Source organism: Struthio camelus, chromosome 19 (assembly GCF_040807025.1).
Source record: "Struthio camelus isolate bStrCam1 chromosome 19, bStrCam1.hap1, whole genome shotgun sequence".
In the NCBI taxonomy this organism is placed as follows: domain Eukaryota; kingdom Metazoa; phylum Chordata; class Aves; order Struthioniformes; family Struthionidae; genus Struthio; species Struthio camelus.
The window spans coordinates 2,855,393-2,868,105 of record NC_090960.1 but is presented as its reverse complement, the minus strand read 5'-3'; the positions used below and the strand labels follow the sequence as shown (position 1 = coordinate 2,868,105).

Genomic DNA, 12,713 nt, shown 5'->3' with positions numbered 1-12,713 from the left:
CCAGAATACGGGCTTAAGAATCTATCAGCTAACATGAAAAGGAGGAGATAGATGTAGGAGATATGGAATAGAAAAAGTACCATTTGGCAAGATGCCCTGTGTAAGAGGAGAAAATTAGAAGGTACGAATAAATATAGCAAAACAAAACAAAAAAGTCATTCACAAATTCAATTCTGAAGAGAGTGAAATGTCTCCTGAAAGTGCAGAGACATAGGACTAGTAAAGACATTTAGATATTTGACAATATCTTTGCTCTTCAAACTTAAGGACAAAAATGAGTTAAACAGTTCATTCTTCCTCTATGTTTTGGATGTGAGACTCATGTTGCATTGGCTTAGAATAGGTAAGAATCTGCCCACTTCTACAAACATAAGCTATTGTAGGAGGGAAGGAATTCAAGAAAAGGAATGTTATTTCTTGTTAATTGGGTCCCCTGGAAGAAGGAGTCCAGATACAGCAGTGAAATGCCTGTCTATAGCTAGGAAAAATGTTAAATTATGGATTGGGATAGCGTCCAAGTCAGGATTTGCAACAGAATATTTAGTTTGGGAGAGGTCATGATAGATTACAGGAAAGTGAGGGGTCGTCCCTGCTACACAAGCAAATAGGGATTTGGCCCACTTTGTACTGTGATAGTACTCATTTATTCCGCTCTTTGGTCCACTGTAGCTAAGAAATCAAATTTCTAGTACAGTCAGTGGTTCCTTTCCCCCAGTATGAGTGAAGCAGAATATGAGAGGGGATTTGAGGACTTGTCCCAAGCGAAGACCCAGAAAGGCTCTTTTTTTAAGTTGATATATTTGTCCTTTGATGCAGTGCAGTTTTCCACCTGGTTTCTTCTCTCCATAGAGAGAAGGTATTAGTTTTTCTTTGATACCACATTGTACATAGCGTTAGTTCTATAATTCATGAGAATGAAAACAGTAGCATTAAAAAGAAAACCTGCCATAAATTAAGCTGTTTGTTAGGCTTTTAAATGAGCAGTGAAGGCAGTGTGGAGATGCAGAACATTTATTGCAATTCTAAATATAGCGATAATGCTAAAAGATTTTCATCAACAAGTGTTAAGAACAAAATACTGAAGGTACTTCAAGCTTGATATTTCTTCTCCGTAAATAGCATTAGCAATTTTTTTCCTTCGTTTTTGGTTTAGTTTTTGTTTTTGTTTTTGTGACGAGGGGATATCTTTGCATTAGAGTGCATTGAATGGCTGCATTTTGAAGCTCAGACCATTCCTCCTTCCACTTCTTCCCCTGCAGCATCAGTAAAGAAGACAATTTTAAACAGAGAGTGGAAGGAAGGTGCTGAAGTTGTTTCACGGGTGCTCTTGAAGACCCCTCAGGGTACGAAGGAGTTGTTTATGAGGAAGGTTCTCAAAAAGGCACTGTGGCTCTAATAGGTGGGAGATGCAGGCCAGCATCAGAGAGCTGGCAGGAGGTAATAATTACATAGAGGAATTTATATGGAGGAAGCCCCAGATGGGGCAAATGCTCCCATGCCTCATTACAATTCAGTGCTACATAAGGTGGTGGTAGCCCCTAGGCAATTAGGTCATTTTGCTGGGGAAGGAGAATACTAAACTACCTCACTGGAGAGACTTGTGGCGGTGCCACCGTGGACCATGAAAAGCTTAAGAAGGAAGAGAGACACGGCTGTTTGGGAAGGCAGAGAATGAGAAGCCAGCAGAGGAGCCACGCAAGGATGTGGCTGCACTGAGGGGGCCAGGGGGACCGCTCTCTCCAGGGCCCTGCCCCACAGATTCTCCATTGCAATCAGAATTGATCTTTAATGTGTTTATAGGTGTCACGGTATGCACATACACAAGTCCCTAATGCCATTTGTCCAAACGCTGTCACCACTTACACCACCACAAATGGGCTGTAAATCTGATGACTTTATTGGAACCGCCAAAATTTATTCCAGTCTGATTGGAAAAAGAAGTTTTTCCATTGACTTAAATCTGACTACAAAGGGGATCAGACTTGTACTGCAATAAAAGGAATCAGGAAAAGGTATTGTAAAATGAAATATGAAAGAAAAATAAAGCTGCAGCTTCAGCTTGTGTAAATCACTTGGCGCCATGCCTGAGTTTTTTTATTTGAAGCTAAATATGATAGTTTTCTGTGGGAGTTGAAAAATACAAAAGTTCTCCTGGGATATTGTAAACATAATTCATGTTCGCTCAGGCAACCACTGACATCACTTCCGGCTTGCGCAGAGTCCAAGTCACTGAATGTGCTGGGGCTTTGTTAAAAATAGCAGCTTCATAAATCTGCCCATTCCTTTAATTAGGCAACCTTGATGACAGGATTAAGATTGAATGCTTTCATTTCAGATTGGTTAATGAAGTGCTTTCTAATATTTTTATGTCGCATACAATAGGCTGCCCTCCAAAAGTATCCTGTCAGCTGAGACGCACCTATCGCACGTTTATTAACTACTTCAGGTAGAGCTGGAGTGGAAAAACTTCCTTATCAAAAGGTTAAAAGGAAAGATTGTGTAGACATTTTATTGTATCCTGTCGTGTTTGTTGACTACAAACAATTTGCAGACAAATGAGACCATGCAGCTCTGCTCATTTTTTTAATTAGCTATTTAACAGAGTAAACATTTGATCCAGATCAAAGAACATTTTCATATTGTGTTTTTCTCCTGCGTCTAGTTTGCATTGCAATATTAGTAACTGAAAAAAAGAACAAAACAAACCTCAAAAGGAGAAAGTCTTCCACAAATTTTGTCCTTCTGTTTTGTCAGTGGATCTCTCAGTGGAGGAAAGAGACGAACTTGTCGCATCCGGGGACAGACTGACTAGCTGCAAGCAAGTTCCTGCTGACCCACACGGCCAACCATACTCAAACCACCTAGAGGGACTTAAAGAAATTGAACTGCCCATTCCTGCTTAACTGTTTTCCAGGGGATCACAAGTGCCAGGCAATTTTGCTGATATATATGAGATACAAGTTAACTAATAGCTGAGCTGTCAACACTGCTCTGTACGAGACTGGTGGTTGCTGGTGTGGCCAAACAGACTACTAAATGTGTGCTTAAATCCTATTCGTTATATTCAGTTGAATGCCTTCCTGAGTCCTGAGTATTATTTATCATTTGTGTGTTGATAGTGCTCAAAATCTGTTCTGAAAGCGCTCGGCTCCTCGAAGTCAGGGAGGAACGTACACAGGAGAAGAAACTGTTCCCTGCTCTGAAGCAGTTATGGTCTTTGGAAGGATATAGTAAAGGTGTTTGTATGAAACAGCAACAGGCAAAGCGAGGCCAGGGAAAAGGAGGGAAAATCATTTTTCCTGCTTTTGAGCAAATGCCTGTGGTGGCCAACTTCAGAACATCTGGTCTCCCAGTGTGTTTTCTCACATCATGCCAATACCTGACTGGGATAAACAACTTTATCTAGGTTCTTATTTCTTACCATCAGAGGCTGATAAGAAAACTTATTCCTATCAGCGTGAGATTCAGGCAGAAGGAAGAAAGATTTATGCTTGCTTGAAACCAGCCTCCACCCTGCCTAATTGTTCAGTGTTGTGGAGAAACGTGTAGTTTAATCATGCCGATTTTTATTTTCCAGGAGGCTGTAGATCACAGCATCAATGCTCCTCTTGCCACCCACCAAGCAGTCAGCATACAGCTCCAATTTGTTTTTACATGGAAATTACAGTGTGCTTCCCCTCTGCAATTTACTGTAATGCTGATATTTTGTACTTCTACAGCACCTTTCCTTCCCCGGGCTCTGACTGCTTGGGAAACATGAATATATTAAGTTTGAAGCCCAAAACACACTCCAGAGGGGAGAATAATATATACATTGATTGGCTAACCAGGGCATGGAATATGGCCCTATCCCATATTACTATTCTAATGGCATTTTGAGATGTTTCATGCCCTAGTATTTGCTGTCTCCATTCAGAATCAGTCGTCCATGCGGCTGTTCTGATTCAGCCAGATCTGAATACAGCCTGTGGGATCTGCCCCCAGAGCCTGAGGCTGCTCCTTCACCTGGATCGTTTCTCAGATTGGTTTTGGAGGACGGTATTGTAAACAGTTTTAACTGGCACAAGTGAAAAGGCAGTCAAGTGGGAGTAAGGGGCTGAAAAGGAGGTAGGAAAGGATCAGCTAGGATGTGAAGGACAGGTTTAAAATATTCTTCTGAGGAACAGTGAAATGGAAGTAGCTCCTTAGATCAAGACACCATGGCACCCATAGGATTAGAACCCAGCTATTCTTATTTCCATTCTTGCCTTCTTACCTCTGAATCACCATCAGTCATAGATACCTGCTAACGTAATATTTTATTTGCAAGTCCTTTATACCCTCAGCTGTTTAAACTTGGATGGGGAAATGTAATTGGAAAATTATCTATTTTCAGCACTTTCAAGAGCATTTGAACTGTCAAAAGTCTCTTGTCACATATTCAGCTTGATAAAAATTCTTTCCCGTAGGTGTATGGATTCTTTTCAAGGGTTAGGGAGCTGGGCGCTCCTGGGACTCTGTCAGCTTTTGCTTACAGTGCTCCTAGTTCAACTTAGAGCATCTCCCAAAACTGCTTAGAAGAAAAATGCACGCTTAGTAGAAATAAAATTTCATTACCATCTTACATCCAGTACAAGCTTGAATACAATAAATTCATTTTAATTTTCATATATGAGAGCGCTTTACTATGCCATTTTTATTGATGAAAGCGGATGAGCGGAATTTTTATTTTTAACATATTTTTGTTTTCTTTCTGTTGAAGAGGCATTTAGTCAGGCAGTGTCCAAGCTCCCCACATATGGGAGCACACATGCTCTTAGAGTTTGGTGTGAGGCTTTCTTTGTGCATGGTAAAACTAGTTATTTCTTTATGTGCAGGCTCAGAAGCAAATTGTGTCTCAGTAAAACGGAAGAGATTCCCTGTGGTAAACCAACCTCTTTCATATAAAACCAGTTTGATCTGGGGGTCCCAGCTTGAACAAAAGCTGACTTGAGCAGTTTAAAAGTTCAAATGAAGTGCATTAGGGAGCTCTCAGTAAAGTTCAGCGTAACTGATGGTCTCTGCTACGGAGAAGCACAGGAACTGAAGCCAAAAGGTTTTCCCAGTTGCAAGCCTCCTCCCTTTATCGTTTCCAAGACAGAACAGGTGACTTGCCCTGCATTGTGTGTGCTTGGCAAAGAACGATCTCATTAACCTTTCAAATTTGTGAATGTCTTGTATTTATAAAAAGTTATGATATCCACTTGCTGGATATCATCCAGTGCTGACTGCAATGGGGTAACAATATTGCTAAATAATTATACAATCATTATTTTCCTAGCACCCAATTACTTTGACCAAGGGTAGCAAGGGTACTCTGAACAAGAAGTACCTATCTCCACTGCTGCCTTATCTTTTGAGCATGTCTGAACAGGAGATTAATTTCTATAATACCTCCATTTAATATGATAACAGAAAGAAAATAGCTACTCTAAGGGGATGTGGTATCTAAGTGTTTTGACATGCCTGTCTGTCTCTTTAGGCTCTTGTACTATATCCATTTATATACCTGAACACCTTTTGACCCTAAAAGATGAAAAATCATTCTTTCTTCTGTTTTTTTTTTGAAATGCTAATTAAAACACCCTCTCAGTGCATGTCAGAAAATCACCTACTAAGCAAGGGCCAGTAGATACTAGTTGGCAGCATTCCTTAAAAGTGTTTTCCCAAAGAGCTGGTTTGGTTCCCACTTTTGGTGATTGTTTGAATATAAAGTTGTGTTTTGAGGAGGAAAAACTGTGTCAAAGCCTTTGCAAGAATTCAGATACACATAGACATGGAGAGGTTTAAGACTGCATGTTTTCACCTGTGCAATTTTATCCTCCTTGCTACTTCAATTCTCTTTAGCAGTGGAATTCATAATAATTAAATCACAGGCCCGTGACCTTAAATGATTAGAAAAACGCTTCTATAGTAAATACAGATGCAAATCATGCCAGGACTCAAACAATGACTTATTTGGAAGGCTAGTCTTCAAAAGGATTATGTATGACTTCCCAGCCTCACTCCAAGTGACTGTCAGAGCTCTGGATCCCTGCTTCCCCTCTTTGTTTCCAAGCGCCTTTCTTGTAACTCCCACCCCCGTGCTCCACATGGCTGTGCCCCCCTCCTTCAATGACCTCAACTCTTCCTCACCTTCAGGAGACTCACAGCATCTAACGCTCTTTAAGCTCAACAAAGCAAGTTAACGTTTCTGAGGAGCTGATTTTCCAGTTCAAAGGGGTGTCCAGACAATCTTTTTGTCTTGCTTTTCTTTAGGGAAAGTGATAAAGTTCATGCTCTTTTGCCCCCAAACAGTGACTCTAAGAAGAATTTTAATTTCTAAGGCTTCTAATGAAATTTTCCTCCTCCCTCACCTGCCATCCCTTCCCCCTCCAACTAATTTTGACCACATTAAGTCATTTTTCTCACTACTCCAATCCCAGCATGTTTGCTGGCATCATTTCAGCTATTTGGGAGTTGCCTGGAGGCAGCGGACATTCTGATCCTGCCTCACCTGCAAATAAATGCTTCTCAACATTGTTTGGAGTTGGAAGTAGGTAGCATATGATTCCAGTAAAAACTCTGCACTCATGTACACAAAAACACAAATGTGTGTGTATGTGCATATATGGTGAATAGGAGGTTCCTAAAGAGCAATGTATTAGACAGTTCATTCATATTGAAACTGGAAAAACAGAGTGGAATTTTAAATTGTCATTTTTTCTTCATTAATATCCTCACTAGCAAAATCCATTCCATTAATTACAGCGGCCACATCAAGAGGTTGCAATGGTATTTTTCGTAGTAATTCTTTTTTGTCCTTTTCTTTTAATTTCTATCCTGCAGGTAAAGCAATGTCTTCATTTTCACCTGCCATGATACTATCGTTGGCAATAATAGATGGACAGAAAATAATACGAATCTTATATGTATTTACTACTACCTACTAAGCAAAGAAAATTCAGTACCTTTTTTCTGAGAGAGCGCTGGATTCATCCTCTTTTCCTTTAGAGTTGGAGATCAAGAGTGAACTCTGTAGAGGCTTTGACCTAGATGGAAGGGAGAGGAAGAAAGAACTTGTAAGTATGAAATTAATTTCAGCTGAAATCAATATGCTTTAAGTCTGTATCTTAGCACTTTTCTGTATCTCAGTGACAAAAGTTCTGTTGGTGTGTAGATTTAGGACCTGAGCTATTTTTTTTCCAAAACTTTTATTCCATTACTTAATTGTGATACTATCATTATAGTTACAGTTAACCCAACAATGGAAAATTGTCTTTAAGACAATAGAAGCACTGGGGACCAGTTAAAAGCAAATAGTTTACATGAGCTCTAGAAGTACATTCTGGTTACCAATGCACATGTGTCTCTTAATATAGTCAACTGCAAAGTCAGGTCAAGAAAGATTTTCTTTGATCAGTGCATATACCTATATTTCCTCTGCAAGTATATTAAGATATAGAAATCTTAATATACTTGCTGCTGTGGAAATTTTAGGATGAGGTAGTGGGAGAGAATTTTTTTAATTGTCCCTCATGAATCACTTTAGTACAAAAGCATCTGGAGAAGCCCACCAGAAATAGACACACTCACAACCTATATAATAAAATCATTTTTGAAAAGAAACCTTTCTTGTTGTGTTTGTACAATGTCTAGCCTGATGGGATTAGAGCATCTAAGAGTTGTGCTGCTCAGCTAGAAAGCAAAGCAATGACCAAAAAAAAAAAAAAAAGAGCAAGTGTAAATGAGAAAGGCTCCTAGATTAAAATACACTCAGCGTGCCCAGGCTACCACTTGTCACAGGCGCAACACAACAACGCACCATTTCTGGTGTTGGCAGGCAATGGTGCTGATGGGCCATGTGAAGGAAATAGTTCTTTATTCTTCAGGGATCTGAAACGCTGATTGACAACAGGCATTATGGGAGCCCTGGGATCGCATTGCACGAAAAGTCCTAATAACAGCTCTGCCACTTGCTGAGTGAGCGTTCTCTAGCAGACAACAGATTTTACCATCTACTCCACTGACTGAAGCCTGAAGTTTATGGGGGAAGGAGTGGAGAGGGAAAGAAAACTGACTTGATCTCAAACAATGACTCATTTAGGATGTTGAGTCTACTGAGTAGCACCTTTACAGAGGAAAGTACCACACTTTTCTGTTATTGTTATTTTAGGAATTTTACTCAATGTATAATGCAAAGTTTTTCCCTAAAATGAAACTGTCCTTTGCACTTATGCAAACTATGCCTGGGAAAACATTGTTTATAAGTGTCTTAGCCACCCAAAATAGGGTCCTGAAGTCCCAAGGTGCTGGGTTCTATAGAGATACATGCTTACACAATGCTTATAACCAAAATGAACAATTTTAAATAAACAAGTTGGCAAAAAAAAGGGAGAGCAAAGACATGGAAAACCAGTGCATCTTAGATCTCCCCGCTCTTTGCAGCGCTATGAGCTTTCAATTTGATTTTTTAACTTCTGCAGCAGTATTCAGATAAAGCTGAATAATAAACACTTAGATTGATGCCTGAAATTTTTCTTTTTAATGAAGTTCATTAGACAGGAATTTCCAACTGAAAACGTCACAGGTAACAGTCCAGCATTGTCAGTGGGGGAAATAAAGTAGATGACCTGTTAGGCCTTTCACAGCTCTGAGTAGTTTACCTGTTTGCTTTTTTAACTATCCTGTTACAAGTCTTCACTGTGGTTCTTCCTATGAATCATGGTCTATGTATTTACTGTGCTGCAGTTTACACATAAGAGTTATGACGTGGCAAGGAAGAACCAGTTGCCTTCCACCCACTTAAGCTATTTATAACTAATGAAAACACAGATCTTCCATATTAATTAACATCTATTGAAGAGTATATTTAACAGCTCCCTAATCTACTGACTAGATAAAGGAACTGGTTTATTGACATGTCACTTAACACAGATACAAATGCAATACTTTTAATTTTCAGGTAGCTCATTACAGAGAAGGAAAGGAGAGGGTCACATAACTTGAAGTGATCTGTTATGTTTAGATCTTATATTTCTAGAATTGATAGGCATTATCAAAAAAAAAAAAGAGGAAATGAATACAGAAATATTAGAAAAAATAAAACCCCACAAATCCAGAAAGCTTTGAATGTTGCAAGAGACTGGGGAAGGTTAAGGGCTGATGTACAGGTTATTAAATTCAATGGAAAGATATCGGTGCAATGGCCTCTAGCTTTTTGCATATAGCAGAAGGTAAAAGGCTGCATGGAAAGAGGCAAGGACAACTTTTTCATTCAGCATTTGGGCCCTATTCTCTTCAGACATGCCTCTAAAACAATAACATTAATAAATAGGTGAAACTTTGGAGTGTGGAAAGGGATGTTTTAAACCTGCACTGATTCCAGCCTTGCTTGTCCTAAAACCTTGTCTTACAGCAGAGGCTATAAGTGTAAGTATAGCCTCTGGAAGCTCAGAATGATCCAAACCTAGAATAAAAATAGAAGATGGGAGATCTCCAGATCACATTTCATAGGGGAAAGCAATCAGAGCAAAGGAGGAGCAGGAGGCATGATTCAGATGGAGGCAGGGGGAAAGGGAAAGGGATCTGCAAGAACGCAGGTATCTTATTTCTGCAAAGCTGAGCTGCTAAATGAAGCAAACTCAGGTTCTATTGCTGTCCTAAGTGGGAACACTTAGCTTAGTGTGAACACATTGGAAAGTTTCACCTATATTTCCATTATTTCTTTCCTTCGACTCAGCTGCCTCTGGTTTCTGTACACAAGTCTTTCCCATGGACAGTCTGTGGACTGAAGGCTAAACTTGCAGGTTTGCAGAAGGGAGGGTAGATGAACCTGGACTTGAAGGTAGCTATTAAATTATAATTAAATTAAAAAGAAATTAAATTATAAGTAGTAGTGTAAGCATCATCCTCGTGCCTTTTAGGCTGAGCCATCAGGGAAGGTTTTACACCAGGATAGTGCCCAGTGAGGGACATCATGTAAAGCCTTTGTCAAAACTTGTCCTTAAATTAGCTAATCTATCCACAAAATTGAGAATGTGAGTGAAGAATATTTGGATTATTTCTACACACTGCAATTTCCTTACATGAAAAGGATAGTGTTCTGGCAGGAACCTGTGTAGAGGATGTCCATCCAAAGGCCTTACTCTGTCTTTGCAAGAGCAGTGATCTTCTAACATGCTCTTTATAACTCTAACTGCTGTGACTTTTGGTGGACATGCATGTGCAAGAGGACTATAACTGGAAACTGAGCAAGAAAAAGACATAAAGGCTTGTGCCAGCAGAAGGCATGGAGTTCTCACGAGAGCTGTACATTGGCTGTGTTCATGCATATGTGCTCCATGCATGGAGTATCTTGCAAGTACTGTAACAAGTCAAGACAACATATAGTTAGTGTATAGCTGAAGTTTCCAAATACCAGATGTCACATTACATCACTTCATAGTGAGTAATGTGCTCTCATGTTATGCAATGTTATGAGCAGTAGTCTGTTATTTCAAAGGTTGCCAAGAGAAAAGCTTTGAATTTTTAGAGGTTTGTATTTTTGTTTTGTTTTTAAAGCTTTTTTTTTTTTTGCAACGAGATTTGATTCCCTTTTTATTTACCTACAATTTTGTAATCTACTTTCCCTGAAAACTGGATGTAAGTGCTTCCAAAACTGTGGGAATGAAAAGTCAAATTTTTATTGGGTACTAAGCAGGGCAGGTGGCATACAGTAGCCTTGCTAAGTGGCTGACAGGAAGAGCAATGCAAATAATTTTTACTCCATGAATTATACTCTCTTTTTGCTCACAGATGAGTTCGTTCTGCAATGGGCTTTCACATGCGCATACGAGAATTCATATTCTTGCACTGATTACAAACCAGTTTCTGCAAGTAATCAGCCTCTCAGTTGGCTGTGAATGATCAGGTAAAGTACCAGATGAGCTGGTAAAACACACACTGGTGGAAACTGCAAGTTTGGATCCCACTGAGCAGGAGACAGACCTGCAAAAAACAAGCAACTGGCTTGCTGTCACATCCAGTCACATCCAGTACCAGCTGACGTGTCACCGGGACCATGCCCACACAGCAAAGTAAAAAGCCTGTGCAAGGGTGCCGAGCACAGCTGAAGAGCGGTACTCAGCCTTCAGTACTGGATGTGCCTCAGGCACCAAAGGTGGCATTCATCCCCCTAACTGTATGCTTCTACACTGGAAATGTCTCCATTTGAGACTCCTGCTTGTCTCCTTTTAGAGTCAATAGTGAGAAACAGGCACTTCAGGTTTACCACTGACCTGACGCAGGTTCGATGCCTGCCAGCTGAAGGCAGGCTACCTACTTACTGCTCCTACCCCACGTGCTGCCACGTGCTCCAGAGGAGCAAACGGACGGGGCTGAATCGTGCTTTGTCCCTCTCTTATCTAACAGGTCTCAGCAGCATCACTAGGAGCTGTGGCTTCAGCTCATGCCAGAGGACAAGTAGGTTTTACTCTGCCTTAGTGGCCTGTGCCTCGGCTGAGGAAGACTTCTAGAAAATCAGAGTTACCAAGAGGATGGGAGAATTAGCTGTAGAGTAGGCCTGGATCGGCGCTCAGCTGATACCAGACAGCTAATGAGGATCTTCCCACTGATTTCAACGGAAAGCTGTATCACCAATTGTGCTCCGAATCTCTAAAAAACTTCAGACTGCTTTGCTTGAAATGGCACATCATATCACAGGGACCACTTGACCACTGCATACAGTCTCTTAGATTTGCAATTTTGATCCAGTTGTAGCAAAACATCCGAGGTTTCAAGAAAGCAAAATATGGCATGAAAACGAGTGCAGCCTCTCTCTCCTTCGGGAAAGGCCTCAGGGAGTAGCTGAATCTATACACCCTCGGATTCCTCTGAAATTCAGAGCATTGCAGTGTTTGCCAGTGCCAGAGTTTTCCAAGAGGTAGGCTATGAGGAATGAATAATTCAAATTGCTTTATCTATCTGCTGAACGCACTACTTTAAATAAAATGATGTGTACATAGTAGTGGTGAGACAGGAACCTTGGTTTCCTTTTGCTTTTAAGGTCAAAGATTGAATCATGTGCTAACTGTTGTTACAAGCTCTGCCTTTAAACATGCCCAGAATTATAACCTTTCAATTATAGTCTAAATACTGGGTTCAGTCATAGGATCATCTTAGTGCCCCGTTCATAATTTACAAAGTCACGCGTCAGTGAGTAGTAAAAGGGATTTACAGCAGATTGTAGGTCAAAAGGGTTAGGGCACACTGGAAATATTGAAAACAGAAGTAAATTTAGCATAAATAAATGTACTAGATATTGAGTGGATGCCAAAGCATGTATGGGATTTAAGCCATTGTTTTCTATGGTCTTGAGCCAAAGTACAACATATAATGGTCCCAGATCAGTGGATTTATGAGCAAACGATTAAAAAATAGTAATCAAAGCTATTAAAAAGGGGAAAAATGTGAATGTCACTGCTCTGATAAACATTAAAATTCATCCAAACCTAAATCTCAAAAGGAAAGAGAACTCTTTCAATAGGTAAATTTATTCTCTTCAGAGAATTTCCATAGAGCTATTTAAACATTCTGTCTTCTACTCTGAAAAATCTGAACCTCTCTCTTACTTTGGGCTGCACTGAGCATTTTAACTTCATCCTGCAAAATCAGCAATTTATTTAATTCTTTGCAAAGCAAAATTTCCTAGAACACAGAGGGTCCAGCTCTGCAAT

The 12,713-nt window shown here is 40.0% G+C and overlaps 1 long non-coding RNA gene across 1 annotated transcript in view; it reads right to left on the bottom strand.

Moving 5' to 3' along the window:
- The window catches only part of LOC138061596 (uncharacterized), a 51,762-nt gene that overhangs the window by 18,834 nt on the left and 20,215 nt on the right, over nt 1–12,713 (bottom strand). The window contains exon 2 of the long non-coding RNA XR_011135460.1: nt 6,969–7,049. This is a non-coding gene — a long non-coding RNA (uncharacterized lncRNA). The remainder of the gene's footprint in view (nt 1–6,968; nt 7,050–12,713) is intronic.